This window comes from Xiphias gladius, chromosome 9, assembly GCF_016859285.1.
Source record: "Xiphias gladius isolate SHS-SW01 ecotype Sanya breed wild chromosome 9, ASM1685928v1, whole genome shotgun sequence".
In the NCBI taxonomy this organism is placed as follows: Eukaryota; Metazoa; Chordata; class Actinopteri; order Istiophoriformes; family Xiphiidae; genus Xiphias; species Xiphias gladius.
In genome coordinates this window covers 15,910,143-15,926,914 of record NC_053408.1, presented here as the reverse complement: position 1 = coordinate 15,926,914, position 16,772 = coordinate 15,910,143, and the positions used below count along the sequence as shown (strand labels likewise).

Here is a 16,772-nt window from a genome sequence, read left to right as displayed (position 1 = left end):
CTTCCCCAGAACAATCCTTAACCACATCCTTTGCTTATTCTGCGGTGGTGATACACACTGTGTTTGTGTGCACACTGACATGGACACAGCCACTCTAAGATGTACTTAGAGTGAGTGTACTAAGCATGAAAATGCACATGTAAACCTGTACACACACTCGCACACACAGTTTATAAACACTCACTTGACAACCATCGTGTCAGTCTCGCACATCATGTTTTTATAATCCTCCATACGGCTGAAGAAGAGATGCTGTGTGGTCCAAAACCAATCTCCTCTTTTTTCATCGTTTCCAACATCCACCACTTGTTATTCCATGATAATGATCTCTCGCCTTTTTTCTTGTTGGGTTTTCATGACAGGCAGATTAGGGGCTGTAATCCCTGTGCTGTACACCACATGACATCATCCTGCTGTCAGGCCTCAGAGGCTCATACCGACCCCTGACTGGAACGACGATACCGCTGCGATGGTGTCATCAGCACCGGGCAGGAAGTTTGGTCTCAGATACCCACATATTCATTCTCAAAGCAGAAGAGGTTAAAGTTACTGTCATCACAGAATCATTTTATTGGGAGTCCAGTGCTGGGCTTTAACGTCGAAGCACTTGGGTTGTGATTTATCAGTCAGGGATTAGAAAAATGTCATTCACATGTTTAAAGCTCTCAGTTTGAGCTTTTCCTCACTGTTCCTCTGAGATTTATATGAACAATACTGTGCATTGAACATTCAGTAACACGATACCGAGGCAGAAAGTTAAAATTTGTTTTATTATATTGAAAGAAACTCTCGTTTTGACATTAATTTACCAACAATGAAAGGATTCTATAATAACCGTTGTCTCATTCACACCACCGATACTGTCAAGTTATAGCTGTTAGCTTTTGCAAAATATCACAGGAAATGTGAACCTTCTGTGCAATGCTGCAGCCTGTTGTGTCTATACGGGACTGTGAACAGCAGTGTAATTGGATCCTCTTTACATGGGGTGACATTTGCTGATATGCCGAGACAGAATAAAACAAAGGCATCGCTTTAGCACCAAAGCTGACTTGTCATGACACTGCTCCCCAATTTTGGTCTTTGAGACTGAGGCACCAAGTCAACTGCATGCCAGTAAGCTTTAATATTCAATGGATCTTTATGTTAAGAAGTCAAAAACCTAATCTCTGCTCTGTGTCCTTTCATCCTCTAAACCTCTCACCATCCCCCTCTCATCCTCTCTTCTTTCTCTTTCTGTCTTTTGTCTCATTTCTGCTCCTCCTTGCTTACTGAAGTTACTTTTTTCTGTAAACACACAAGAACACTTTCATTTACTCTGCTGCTTAACATTTAATGTAATGTCAGAATATGGGTTGGACAAACCTGGATTTTTGCAGTTATTTTCATCTATTATTTTGTAGTGTCAAAAATCTAACCATTTCACAACTTGTAATACCTCAAAAGTCTGTGTAGAGGCCCTGTCACAGCAGAAAGTGGCACAGTGAAATGAATCCGTGTGTCTTTGCGTAATATTTGGTCCTATAAACTCTGACTAGCCCTGTTGGTGAAGTGCTGTAGCCTAAGATAAAATAGCTTCCTCCGTTTCCGACTCTCCAGCTCATTCCTCAAAGGTCAGCTTGCTACTGGTCTGCAGAGCTAATTTGCAGGTCAATGGTCACCAAAGTTGAACCTGACTAGAAAAAAATTTGCACGCATTTTACTTAATTCCACAAGTGAATCCGCTGAACACTGCAATTCAACTGGAATTAATTGAGTTTACTGTGAAATTTCAAATTTTCAAATGTTGGTGTAACCAGGCCTTAATACCGAAATGACACACTCTGCTTGGTGGAATACCAGCAGGATTCTTAGGATGTCTGAGGCTGGGTTCATTGCTACTTTTACAGATTTTTCTGTCCAAAGCAGTTTCGTCAAATCAGATCCTCACCTGCATAATTTGGGCATTGAGCAACATACCAACCTCTCTATTAAGAGGCTGGTATTGGTCTAATATGAACCAGAATAAAAAAGAACAGCCTCGGTTACTTTGGCTTAATTTGCTCTGTTCAGAAAGCCAGGCACCTATTGAATTTCTGGTCCAAACATATATTTATTTTGACTTGGCAGGTAAATGGTATATTAGCGGAAGAGTCATGCTCTTTTCTTTGCTCTGCTAGAGGAAAGTGGTATAAAACTGACAATTACCAGTGCACTTCCAAGTTAATTGGTTGGGGACTCAGCGGCAGATTAACGCCCATACAGCCCAGGTAGATTTTAACTTCATTACGCTGGCATTGCTCTGCTCTAATAGGCACTACAACCTGCCCAACAGCACGTCTGGGTGCATTTTAACTTTAGTGTTAATACACTTTTTTCAGGATATTGCTTTTGGATGTTGTAGTCATGGGAATTGAACGACTGCAGCCTCAAGAAAATTGCCCGCTCCAAATGAAAGTTTAAGTCTTGAACTTTACATTGGTAAGTACTCTCTACGCATGGATTCCTTCACAACATGCCATGTCTTCCAAACTTAGTTTGTTTGACAAACAATCAAAACACAGGAATGCAAGTTGGGCTATTCAATTAACAATTAAATGAAATGGAAAAAAAGACATTTAGTATTATGTATATAATGAGTATTATACTTGTTAAATTACTGAAACACTGAATAAGGTCAGAGATTCAACCATGCATTACATCAAAAACTCATTTAGGCATCAAGAAATAAAACTTCCTATTTTGGCAAAATATTGCATTCATGTGATCTACAAATCCTTTTCCCATGAAAATCCTGCCTCTGGAAGCTTCTAAAAAAAATCTATATCTTCATTTTTCTCCATCAACCAGTTTGTTCTGCTATAACAAACCATGAGTAGGTCATATAGATTAAAAGTGAGTTATGCTGTGTGCTTTTACAATCGTATGTTACGCCCCCCACCACTGGACTGTGTGCACTCTGGGCCCTCATCTGTGCCAGATGTTACAGTCATAACTCAGTAGGTCATTTCCTTTTCTGTTTTGTAGAGTCCCGCGGAACTATGAGTGTGTGTGTGTGTGTGTGTGTGTGTGTGTGTGTGTGTGTGTGTGTGTGTGTGTAATCTGCTGCTACCTATGCAAACAAACACAAATAACTGATTAAACATCTGCCACAACAGAAGCAGTATGACAGTTACGGAAATCATCATCTCTGAGAGTACAAAAAATAAGTGATAAATGGAAAGAAATAGCATCAACAGAGAAAACCTGCGAGCATTTATCATTTTCATCTAAATTGTACTTTGTTCTTTATCATATCATCAACTTTTTCCTGTTATGATGCCAAACATCATTTCTAGAGAAAAATAATGCTCCTTCATGTTATGTTTTCATCTGCAGCCATATGCACATGGATTAAAGCAGAAGACAGTGTTTTATTCTATTAACCTTTTACTGATGATGGGATTTGGGAGCAGAAAAAGGGCACAATCTCATGTAGATTTATCTCTACACTCTTTTGTTAGAGGAAATTTGTTTCTCTGAATCAACAGCCGAGATACTTACCAGAGGTGCAGCATGTGGTTGGTGTAACATATGCCCCAGGCTTTAAGACTATTATGTTCGAGCCATCCAGAAACCAGTTTGCGGAAACCTTTACAATAAATGACACAAATCCCAAACAGCCTGCCAAAAGCCTTACAGACCTTCAAATGTTGAAACAAAGCAGCCAGTGACTGTACATGACACAACAGACAACTACAACACGATTCCTAATTCAAAATGATAACATCAGTCTGTATTTCTGTCTTCAGTCACTTATTTGTTTGGCCACTCTCCACAACCCACTGACAGACACGTACAGTGGGGGTCTTAACGAGATGAAGCCATCTGTCTGAACATTGCTTTGATTGTGGTGTCTGTCTTTCATCTTGTTACCACAGATTACGCGACAGTGAGCAATTCATTAGTCAATCAGCCACTGTGCTGCTATGCTCAGACTCTCATCAGTGTGCAGGGAGGCTGGCACGTGTCCACCCTATTACACACATATCCAGTACAAAACCGCACATGGAACACACACACACACACACACACACACACACACACACACACACACACACACACACACACACACACACACACACGCACACACACAGGCTGTGTGATACTGTATGTGTGCGGCATTTTTATTCCACTCTCAATTGTGAGACCTTGGAATAATTTATGCTGTAGTCAAGCTGATTTATAGCTTTGTAAAAGCCAGGATCTTTATCACTGCTTGTGTTTCTTCGAATTAAGACCATATTTCCTAAAACCCCTCTTACCTCCCGTCACGAAATGCCTTTGTAGCTTTTGAAGGTTTGTATGCCCTACCCACTCCCTGGTGACACTTAGTTTTCTCATTCACTTTACCAAAGAGGATGAACATTTACAAAGTGATTTTTTCATTTGCCTCTCAATCTGTACACCATCTGCCATTGTAAGAAACTCTCAAAAGCTTCAAATCCATTTCAGCAGAAAACCAGTGCCCTCACCCTGTGCTGTAAAGCTATGTCTTGCTGTGCCACAAAACATACAAGTAACTTCAAAATATGATCTGGTTGCATATTAGAAATGGCAAGTTCTGATTAATATTATTTGTTTACAGTAAATAGTAATTGAATGGTTTGCTTATGTTTAAATACTAAATCTATGCATTATCAACAACAATAAAATGTCGTCTGTTATCAGGTGCCACTATGCGACAGTTGAGCAGTGTGTGGTACTTGGGTGGACTTCAAACCACACCTTAAGGGCATTTGTGCAATCCTCAGTAATTACACTGCAACATTATGCTATGACCAATAATTGTGGAAATTGGGGTAGCTAACTTCTCGGCTTTCTTTCCAAAGTACTAGAATTAAAATGCACAATGATTAGCTATGTGGTCGATTGTCGATTCCTTATGCGCTGTTACCTGCGTCCAACCTGCCTCACTGTGTGGCTCCACTGTATGCTAGGAAATACCTCACATTCCTGTTAAGAACCCAAGCACCTTGCAACCCATTTCACCCCATTCAGTACTGCCTGCTACAGCGTAATAGACATGGGATCCGCGAGCATTGAGCTCAAGCTGGTTGTACTGGTTGCACTGGTTGTGCTGGCTGGTTCCGATGTGGCCAAGAGTGTGCTGTTAGGGTTGTTTATGAAGCTATACAGTGCTGTAGCATAAGGGGTCCCTCTGCAACCATTACACGTGAATAATGAATAAGTCAAAGCATATTAAATATTTATACCATGAGGTGCAAATCACATAGAAAATCTAAGTAAACTGTACTGTGAATGTATAAATATTTGCAAAAGGCTGCAAAGGAAAGTCAATGCATATTTCAGTTAGCTAATCTGGTTCAGACCATAGTTCAAACACATTAAAGCAGGCAGCAATGAAACGTTAGCAAGGCAAGATAGGAATTGTATTGTAAAATGGCTGGTTTGAGTAGCCATAGTAAAGGTGTTTCATGCACTCCCTTAAGAATGTAACAAAGGTCTTCCTACCTGAGTAATGAAGGGATTTAATGCTTTTTTGCAATTTGGGTAAAATTACCTAAATTACAAAAAAGCATATGTTCTCACTTCATCAATCTCCAGCAATGTGTCTTGCCAGAAAAGTGAGGTCAGTCAATTTTCAAAAAATCAGGTTTTAACTAATTTGAACTAACACTTAAGATCTTCAAATTAATTCAAACGCAGCACGTGTAGCCTAATTTTAAATGTAGAATTAGCCGTTCATTTGCCATACCTAAGCAACAAGCTAACATTGTTTTGAGTTCCAGGTGCATTTCACAACGTCAACAAGCAGCCTTACCTTTATTCAAAATCTTTCCATCTGTGCAGTCGAATCCAAAACGATTCCAAACGTTACTTTGGTGTCATGACTATTTGCTCGACAAGGCTCGCTAGTATTTGTCATTTTTCGCTAGCCTAGTTTACTGAGGGCAATAGGGTATGCGAAATGATGCATTTAAGGAACACCCACAGCCTGTTGCGCTTATACACACACATTTTTTAACTCATACACTATCAAGGATTTAATTTTTCCCCATTTTTCTTGCTTGAGTAGTAGTACAAATTTCAAATACAAAGTGACAGCATATCAAAATGATTGGCTCACCGATATTTTTTTTTGGTTGTTTATTGTGAAATTTCAAGAAAAAAATGGCATTTCATTCACATTTCATGGTTCCAGAAGATTTTTACATGTGAAAATTTGCTGTTTTCTTTGACTTACGTTATAATAAATTGAATATCTTTGGGTTTTGACCTGTTGGTCTATTTTATATATTTTGTACACCTAATGATTAATCTAGAAAATAACTGGCAGATCAAACGATAATGAATTTTCAAATGCGGGTGAAATGAAGGTGAAGCTTATACGCTTAAGAAAGATGTTTTTCTTCCTTAGTCAGAATGTCCTCTGGCCTTAATAAATAAGGGAACAACAAAAAAAGCTGCTTAAATATACAGCGATAAACAGCTGCGCAGACAATCAGAGCAGTTCAGAGGTCAGGCGTACATGCTTTGTCTGCCTCTAAGCACAATCATCTTTCTCTACTACTCAGCCATCTAAGCAGGAGAGATTTAATTGGCAACTTGAAACCAGGGCATAAGCAGAAAAAGTTAAAATCCACAGCTACACTTCCCACACACTTAGCTTTGCATAATCAAAAACTCTCAGATCTTTCTCACAGTCAGAAATATCTGCCATGAAAGTCCTTAAGGGATGATTAAAGGATTGGATATCAACTATTTGTTACTGTAGATTGACATGTGGCCTGTGGGGAAGCTGCTATTAAATCTCACAAGCAGGAAAAGCACCTAGACTGGCAAATATTCAAACCTTGACCCACTGCACTTCATTTCACACCCACATATTTCTGACAAAGCTGTCTGCACAGGAAGGCAAGTTAAAAGAAAAGTGATATAATCTTTTTAAGGCTGGCTATCAAACAAAAACCTTAAGGTAACTGTTACTGGTATCTAATGATCTCACAACATTAAGTGCTCACCGTCACAGCTGATAGCATAAAAATATTTTAGTATCGAAACTTTTCACAAGTTCTTAATGCATTCATTATGGCTGGAAGTGCTCTATCACAGTGTTGCCATGAAAATAAAGCTGTGGCCCCGCACACTGCCTCTTGTCTGCAGATGACCTGGGATGTGTCAAGGCAGAGAGAAGAGGAAAATACAACAACAGATGGAAAGAGATGAAAAAAGCAGAAAAAGGACTTTATGTCATGGTAGGAGAAGATGAAAAGAGTGAAGGGGAAGAGAGTGAGGAGAAAAGAAAAAAAAAGACATGCTGCACCAAGTCAAAGAGCAAAAACCAAAGGAAATCCATTGCAGCAAAGCAGAGAATAAACAGCATGATATTGTGTGGAGGGAAGAGAGAGACGGACGTGGAAGAGACACATTTTCTTTCTCAATCCAAAAGATTTGACTACCTCTCACATGCATGTCTAAACAACATGTGATACCCATTTGCATAGTTTCAGTGTGTGGGCTTGCTGCGCAGTAAAAAAATACAGGTCTACTTGTGCACGAGTGTGTACACATGCATGTTTGTGCTTGTTAATTCATACCTCTATGCATGCAGCGAGTGTGTGAGTCCGTGCGCACATCCATCTGTCTCTCTATGCCAAACATCTGCATCAGTTTACCTGTTTCAGCCTCTGAGCCATGGCACAAGTTTAGTTTTGGTGAAGCTGCAGAGACAAAAGTGCACGACACCCCCATCAGACCTTAATGAGTGATGGCTAAATGTCACCTGAAACTGATTTTTAGATAGTCTTCTAGACACATTACCACAAAATGCAAATTTTTCCATACAGAGCAGATTTTTAAAAATAGCCTTACAGCTGCATTTTTTGGCCTTTTGAGGGCATCGGAAAAAAGCTGTAAACACATTATTGACAATTTATCACTATTACACTATTATTATTAAATTGATCTCCTAAACTTGTGAGCAAACAAGTGCTTATTTGCATATTTAGCATGTACAGAGCAACATTAGTATTCATTTGGAGTCCTGTTTGTGTCCACCCTGATTAATCTACATTTAGTCAACTTTTGGCTCTGTTTTGGTCCTCACCACAGTTACCAGCTAGTTGCTAACTTTTTCTGCTTGCTGTTTGGGTGCTGAGCAGGTAGTGTATTGTAGGTTTTCTGAGCTTTTTCACTGAAAACAGCTTCATGCTGTTAATGAAAACAACACTTTGAGAGCGGTGAGAGTGAACCAAAACAATAAATTTGGACTTAAAACCAAAACGATGAGTTGAAAAGGGCTGGTAATTATCTGTGGGTTTGTCACTGCAAAAAACCATTTTCACTTTACATGTCGTCATTTGATCTATTGTTTATATAATTATACTGGTTATAGCAGCTTTAAGTTCTCTGGTCGTCTTTAAAAAAACATCCTCTTCATCATTAAACGGGTTCTACAGCTTTTTATATAGACGTGACATAAAACACAAGAAGAGCATGTCATGCTTTGGGTAAAATCAGTTCCGATTCATTAATGAACTCATTGTCAGGTTAAATGGCAACAAATCACTGCGAGCTGCAGAGAATCAAGCAGAAATTACTTGATGGGAAAACACCCTAAACAAAAAGCCAGCATTGCTATTCATCACTTCAACTGTTCCAACAACTCAAACCACATTCAACTGCCAAAAATGCCACTGGAGTGAGTATAAGGTTTCTCAGCTCCTGTGCCAGGTATAGGTCTTGAGAGGATCGCAAGGTTTTCTCGGCACAGAGAACGTCTGGTGACAGAAGCTGACAGAAGCTGACAGGATGAGAGATAAAAAAAAGGAAAAGTAAGAGACATACAGTATAAAAGAGATGGAGGACAAAGCAGAAAGAAGCACAAACTAATGAGCAGAAACTTCAGGAAAAGGAGCTGAGACTGAGGGTTGGCTGTCTGTTTTGAACTGCTTTATAGCCATTGAGCAGATCCTCAACAGCAGGTGGAAGACACAAAACACTGAAAAAAGTTAATTTTTCTCAGTTTACTTACACTTGAGGCACATATACTTCAATAAGGACTTTAAATTTGTATTTAAAATCTACTAAAGCAAAGCCTGAGCCCATCCAGTAGACCTTTCACATTAGAGGACAACTCAAGATGGTTGTATTATTGAAGAAGTGATTGTGTGAGGGTTCAAAAATATAGTCAATATAGCACTATATCTAGCATTTAATTACCTTTAATAACAGACTTTGGCTGAATTGAGGCATCCATGTTTGTTTGCTATTTCAAGCACCTCCATATTTTTAAGCTCCAGAGACTTCAGGACAACCTGAATTTACCTCTTGTAATTACAACTTTGATATTGATGTGAGCGGTATTTACAGAAAAATGTGGTAATTATGGTAACTTCCACGTGACATAAATCCAGTGTTAGCTGTATGCTAATGAATAATAATCATAAAAGGGACTTTAAAAAACATTAATGTAGTGTTGGTGGTGGTTAATACAGTAATAAATTGGTTTCCAGAATGCAGGTACTGCAACACAGGTAACAGCAGTCCTTCAATCCCTTTGGTATTTCAATATTGGTGTACTCCAAATAAGCTATAGTATGAAAATAGTAAGTTTAATTAAAAAACAAAACAAAAAGCTTTTGTTAATTTGCTAACTAGCTAAGAAGCTGCAAGCTTACAAATTTAAAGTGAGCACAAATTGATGATCAGAAGCAAATTGATCCCTTTCAGCCCAAAAAAAAACCAACTATACAAGCACCCATGTCCATTCAACTCTTTTGAGACAGAGAAGTAATCATAAAAAATATTATCACATTACCAATTCCAAAATGGCTGCCTGAAGGTAAGTTAGATAAATGTCTCTTTTGTTTCTGTGCATGCTTCCTTTATTTATTTATTTATTTTTTAAAATTGTCCTATCCACTGTCCGGCTCAGTCAAAGCAAGAAAGTAGCATCATCAATGATAGATACACTTGCGCTGCCAGAACACTCATGCATTATCAATGACTATGATATAAAAAGCAAGTTCATACATGCATGCTATTCTTACTTCACAGTGGATTCTTTTGTATAAAACTAATTCTCTCTTTTCTCAAATTCCCTTTTTCAAAGTGGATAATGGCTTGAACAGGAATGAATGTGACTGAAGTGTAAGTATTTTAAAGTACGTACTTTCTGGTAAGTTTACTTTTACTTACTTTCTGTTCAGGGAATATTTTGCTGCTACAGTTTCACGTAGCATTTTATCAGCATCAAGTACCTTCCTATGTAGAGGAGATATTGAGTTTCCTATGTCCTGAGGGGATTTACCAGGCATTGTACATTGTATCATAGGTGCAAACACATTGACAGTAGAGTTTTATCTGAATAATATGGCAAGTTTAATGGACTTCACGGAGTAAGTATATGGTAAACTTTTACATTTGGGATGTACCACTCACTGGTCAATCATACAGAAGGCTGCCATAGACACACTAGTGCTCTAAATGATGCATAGTCGTTGAAGTCCATGTTCAACCTTCTGGCTCGTTGCTCTGCCAAGGACTACAAACTCACTTCCAAAACATCAATGAAGGACTCCAAAACACTTTTGTAACAAAACAGGGCATACTAAACTTGTAATTATGAGGTTTACATAATTGAGTTCAAGTCTTTTTTTACGTCTTTTAGACTTAAGTACCATGTACCAAGAAAAAATAAAAAATTTTGCCAAAATGCAGAAAAGATAACAGTAGAGGACCTGATCAACCACGTTAACCACATCTGTAGAATTAACATTGCAGTTCAATGAGTCATAGGAAAACAACTCCTAATCAAAACATTATTTATCAAAGGAAAGTGTCCTGAGCACAAAAGGAAAATCTCTCTCATTAACCACTAATTTGCAAAAACAGATATGTTTGAGAGAAAAGTAACGCTCCCACATCACATTTCTTATCAACATAATGACGAAACGCAAAATGTCCATACAGAATATATCTGCCAAATGTTCAACGACGTGAAGTTTTTCCAATTTGTTTTCCCTTCAATAGCCATTCTTGCAATGTGATATCTGCTTGTAACAACTAAAGCATGATTAAAGTTTTTATGTTAAGACGTGGGCAATGGCGGCGCTTATATAAAGGTTAGGGAAAAATCTTGGTTGAATATCGAAAAAGTCAAAAATGACTTGAAGCAGGAGACAGGATGTGCTTATTTTATTAACACTTAACCCAAAATCACAATCTTTCTCTAACAATGAGACGGCAATTATTGATATTTTCGTATTAAAAATGGATCACACAGTGTTTTAGCCTTTCTTACCTCATTGTTTTAATTTTATGCCCCCCCAACTTTACTGTGAATGAAAAATGTCAGTCCCTTGGACGCAAGCAGACGTCTTTGATCATCATTTCTTACCACTGGCTGTCATGTTATTGTGTCTTCAAAAGACTTAAAATTTGCACATAACATGGTGGATGGCCTGAAGCCTCAGAGTTTGCTCAGTAAAGCCATGTGATTAATTGTGTATCTGTGTTGCCACTTTTCATTTGTCAGGAAGAAAGGGATAAGGTAAACCAGTCCTATAAAGGATTATACAAAAACTGAATAATGGAGTGTTTTTTTTACTCTACATTCTAGAAAATACTATAAATACTTTAAAATTATGTCATCAACTAACAAATTTTTGGGTCTGAGCTGCTGTGTGAAGCACTTATGCCAAAGCAATTGCTTTGGGTTAAAATGTGTCACTAAAACTGTTAAAAACTGACATTATATACCCTATGCCAAATGTAGTTTCATCATTTTACAATGATGATCAGCATAGATATTCTGTGTCACTAGTTTAAAGTGAGATTGATATAATAAACCAACTCAAAAACATAGCCCATCCATTTTACTCTACGAACATACTGCAGACTGGCCTTTACTGTAACTGCACAGAAATGACTGGTTGACTGTTGTGCATTTGCCAGTAATGACAGGACATCCTTTGATTATCATACAAAAGATTAAAGGTCAAAGGGCAACCACTGGTCTTGTCATAGTGTGAGTCTAAATAGAAACTGTATCAGCTGTAAACACTGTTAAAGTTACTTCATCGTGGTTTTACTATGTATTCATCAGCAAACAACTTTGTCTTGTAATGTAAGTCAGCAAACCCCATGATTTTAAATTGTTCAAAAAATGTCACTGCAGAATGGATGGCTGTTTCAAAGAGAGGATGAAATGAAAAAAACATTAAATAACACAGTAAGGAGAAAGACATGGAAAGACGGACAGTGAAAGGTTGACAGGCAGGACAGGAGACAAAGGGAACAGCTCAGCTGACCCTCATATGAAGCAGTTTTGTGTTAGCTGTGTGGTGACAGGAAGGTCACCGTCACAATAAGTGTCTAGTCAAGTATGGCCTCGCCTGGAGACATGAATAGGCCTCCTCAGCAGCCATTCATCCCTCCCACCATCCCTCCTTCCTGCCGTCCCTCTACGCAGCCAGCAAACCCATACTGTGAGTTCCAATACAACAGCTTCCTCTGTTGGCTGGCCTTGTATGAAAAGTTAATGGTAATTGCCCACAGATGCCACATTAGAGTAAGATAGCAGGGGGAGAAAGAATTGGCTCTGAAAAGAATACTTACAGGGAAAAATGGAGGTCATAATTGTGGTTTCAAAGAAACAAAGAGGAGTTATTCAGGATCATCACGGAGAAGCCTGGAGTCCCTCGGGAGAACTCTGGCGGGGGGACAGCATTGTCATCAAATGGACACTGAAGAAGGGTTTGGAGACCAGTATATGCCACATAATGGGCAGATTCAAATTCCTTGACTGGGAGTTTGCTATTCAAGTTTGTTACAAGTTCACTCATTTTTTTTATGCAAAATGAAATAAAAGTTTAATGGACAAAATCTCTGCAATCGATGAGGCTGGCTTACATTTAGTTTCTATCAGCGAAAATCACACAACCACTAAAACCAACAATCCCCTAGCCTAACAATCAAAACCGTCCGACTTCCCTACCAGTAACTGCCATGTCATTTCTGCTGGACAATGTAGTTTTTAGCAAATGTTACTCAAACTGGAGTAAAAAGGGCATTTTGGGGGGGTTATTTTCAGCTGCAGACTAATCTGGATTTGGTGCCAGAGTGAGTACAGAATATGTTAGCAGAACAGTGTATGTGGGCTTGACACAAAACAAACTATAGTGCCTGTATGCAAGTTAATGAAGGAATGTGTCACCCAGTACAACAGTGTGGTTGATTTATGTCGGACCTAAGCTGAATACACAATAATTGTACATTATATTATAGGTGCAAACAGGATCAGTTTATACCACAGAGGTATGTTGAAAGACTGTGGAGTAACTATATTTTATCATATATAAAAGCAAACTAAACATTTTTGGATTTTGGACTATTGGTCAAATAAAACAAGGTATTGAAATAGATTATAGTGCACTGTGAGAAATTTTAACAGAAATTTTCTTGTTATTTTGTGACACTTTTTAGACAAAACGATTAATCAATTCATTGAGAAAATAATCAGCAGATTAAATTAATTAATCATTAGTTGCAGTCCTCAGCTCAAAGTAATGGATAAATGGTTGAAAAGGTCAGTTAAAAGTATTGGATAAATGAATATTATAGATAGCTAGATTGATGGTAAAGGACTGAAATTGCTGAAAGGGTTGGATAAATGTTTGAAATATCTTTAGGTGATAAATAATGCCTAAAATAGTCAGCTAAATTTAACAAATAAATGGTTGAAAGATCCAGCTTCTGCCAGTCCAGATGGAAGGATTACGAATGCAAATTTTAAATACGATCAGTCCTTCCAGGTGCTGATGTGCGAGAAGAAGGAGTGATTGCTCCGCTAACCTATTGACAATATAAACCCTGAACTTGTTCAATATTATTGCACAGTCGTAAAAAGTGGTCATGTGAAATGAATTACCTGTTTCAGGTCCCATCTATGATGGCTCAGTGTTGATTACACTGCGTGGTGCCATTAGTTGTTGCAGTAGAACATTTAACTGCTTCAATAAAATATCTCCAGTGTTAGTGGACACTTTCAGAAGCAGCTTTCCCAGTGCAAGTCAACTCTCCAGGTACTCTTCTTAAATGTTTGTGAGGAAACCTGTTTATGCAGCTTCAACCCAGCAGACTGAAACCTAGTTTGCATTTTATTGAAAACATTAGATGAGATGGGTGTTTCAGAGTAACTGCATGACTGTACATCTGCCCATTATGCATCACCCCACACCCTTAGGTAAATGATCCTCTCATGACCGCTCAGTGACCCATGTGTCCATACATCCACTGTACAGTCGGTGATCCTACAGCCACAGTTTAATGCTCAGAAATCTGTCTGATGTGCAGTACTTTTTTTATTCACAATCCCTACAGCTGTCCTATTTCTGTCTCTATCTCTAGGCTGCAAAAGGAAAACCACACCAACAACACAGTAGTGAGTGTGTGACTTTAAACACAGAAGAAAGATTAAAAGAATACTGGGTGTTGAAAGGAGGACAAGTATAACTGTAACGCAAATGAGTAAAGATATCTAAAAATGACCACTGTGATCCCTGGGATACAGTGATTGTCTGGTTTTCCATTTACTTTGTTCTGTAAAGTAAAAATAGCATAAGAACTTGCTTTGTATTTTTTTCTATCATTGTGTGAGGTGTATCTTTCAAGCTGATATGGCCATTCTGGTTTTGAGTCAGTGTGATGTTGTGTGAGAAAGTGAGAAAACAAGACCAGTTCGAAACCTAGTATGTGGCCGGACCGCCCTTTATCTGTTTGCTTCTCTCCTACTGTCTGTGCTCGCATATACAGTATTTTAATACAGCCAATAAAGCTGTTCTCATTTACATGTTTTTCTGTTTCTGTTGTCAGACAACAAACAAGAAGGAAATAGTGACTGAAACGCGGCCTAGTTAGGCTACATGCTAACCAAAATCACCATACACATAAGTTAAAGACAACGGCTGGGCTGTGAATTCAGGAATATTTACTTATAAAATGATCACTCAGAGAGAACGTTAGAAGCTGATTCACATCTGTGTCAGCTGCCATGAGGTCAATTAAATGAGACGCATGGAGAGGTGTGTCTGTGGACGGAAAGCCTGACCTGTCGCTCACGGGGCAGCTCTCTTCTATGGACAATAGCTAAGGTTCATCCAAAAAGTCGTTAGATTTGTCACTAGTGGCTTTTTTGAAGAAAAGTGGTTAAAGAGGTCTGAAAAGTCGGTAAATCTAGTGACAAAGCCAGTAAATTGGCAACACTGCCTGTAAACGCCCCCCGACGACGCAATAGAAATTCATTTTGAAAGAGCATTGACCGATGGGGAAACTCCAACACTTGGCCGTCCGACCAATGGTGGAACCTCAGCACTCAGTCACGCAGCCTTCGGCTGAACAGTGGTATATCTTTATCACTCACTCACTCAGTCAGTCACGGACATCTATGGACATTTATAGGGCCTGCCCTGCTATTGCAGTCCAGCCTAAAAACAACAAGAGTAAGCATGACACAAAAACTGAAAGAGAAATGATGGGAGAGAGAAGGACAGAGAGATGGAAAGAGATAGAGGATTAGGGAAATCCCTTCCCAGATCACTGGGGATCAGGTCAAATCTTCATCATTTTGTCTATTGGGGGACAGAGGGTAAAACTAACTGCACAATGGCTTCAATTCCTCCTGCCATCACGTGTCAGTGAGCTGCTAATCTTTCATGTAGCAGCTGGAAGTTTCCCAAGTCTGAATTTATTGAGTTTGTTGACTGTGATCTGAACCAAACAGATTTATCTATCCAGGGCTTAAAAAGTGTATTTAATTTAGGTGCTCTCTTTACAGTCATCTGCATGTCTCTCTTTCATTTCTATCTGATTGGAGTGAGGATGTCACTGTCAAACCACAATTACGCACAGCAGATCTGCTGGTTGCATTTTCTGCAACTGGTACCAACTGTTGCAAAACAACCACAGAAACCTCAGTGCATATGTGCACGTCAAACTTTTCAGTTATAATGAATTATTCTGTACAGTCAAATCAACAAGTGTGACTGCAAGTGCGAGTCGCATCGTTCTACTGGGTTCATGAAAACAGAGTCTACAGCTACACTGGGTGCTGCTTGGAGCTAAATATTAGCATGCTGATGTTTAGCAGGTGGGTCATTAGTTTTAAAGGTATTTGCTAATAAACAAAAATACTGAAAAAGATTCTACCTGAGGATGGCACTAGAAGAAAAGTCACAGGACTATCAAAGTGATAGAAATTTCCCTGTACCAAATTTTGTGGCAGTCCATCCAAGACTTAAACATGTCACTCAAGACCACAAATGTCGGCGTCGTAGTGGTGCTAGAGGAAAAGTCAGGGTGAGGATTCGTCCTCTGGGCACGGTGTATGTCTGTATGAAATTTACATGCAGTGCAGCCAATAGTTGAGGAAACATTTCAGTCTGGACCAAAGTGGTGGACCACCCAACAGCCAGACCGAAGCCACGCCACTAGCTAGACACTATTCAAAAGAACTGCTTACAGCTCATGGCCATATGGAACCTGTGTTGAGGGGTCGCAGGTAGACCTTGCTTTGCTTTAAGGGGCCACATGCCAAATAGTTGGGAAAAATTGCCAAAAGTTTACCAGTTTCAGTTTACAGAATGTGAGGATTTTTTGCTTGGTTGGTTAGACAGAAGGAGACTTTAGACGTTACCTTCAGCTCCGCACAGTTGTTGTGAAGGGCATTTTTCACAGTATATTTACACCTTCTGACACCATGAAAACTGATGAAAATGAAATTAAAGAGG

The 16,772-nt window shown here is 38.9% G+C and overlaps 1 protein-coding gene across 5 annotated transcripts in view; it reads right to left on the bottom strand.

The window, feature by feature from the left end:
- Positions 1–16,772, bottom strand: part of rhbdf1b (rhomboid 5 homolog 1b (Drosophila)) — a 42,469-nt gene that overhangs the window by 22,822 nt on the left and 2,875 nt on the right. Inside the window, exons 1-2 of one of the 5 annotated variants that reach the window (XM_040135642.1) lie at positions 13,916–14,051; positions 12,604–12,697 (exon numbers count right to left, since the gene is read on the bottom strand). The exons of the other annotated variants lie outside the window; for them this stretch is intronic. The gene's annotated coding sequence lies outside the window, so the exon portion shown is untranslated. Of the gene's footprint in view, positions 1–12,603; positions 12,698–13,915; positions 14,052–16,772 lie in introns of those variants that run through there. 5 annotated transcript variants of the gene reach the window in all.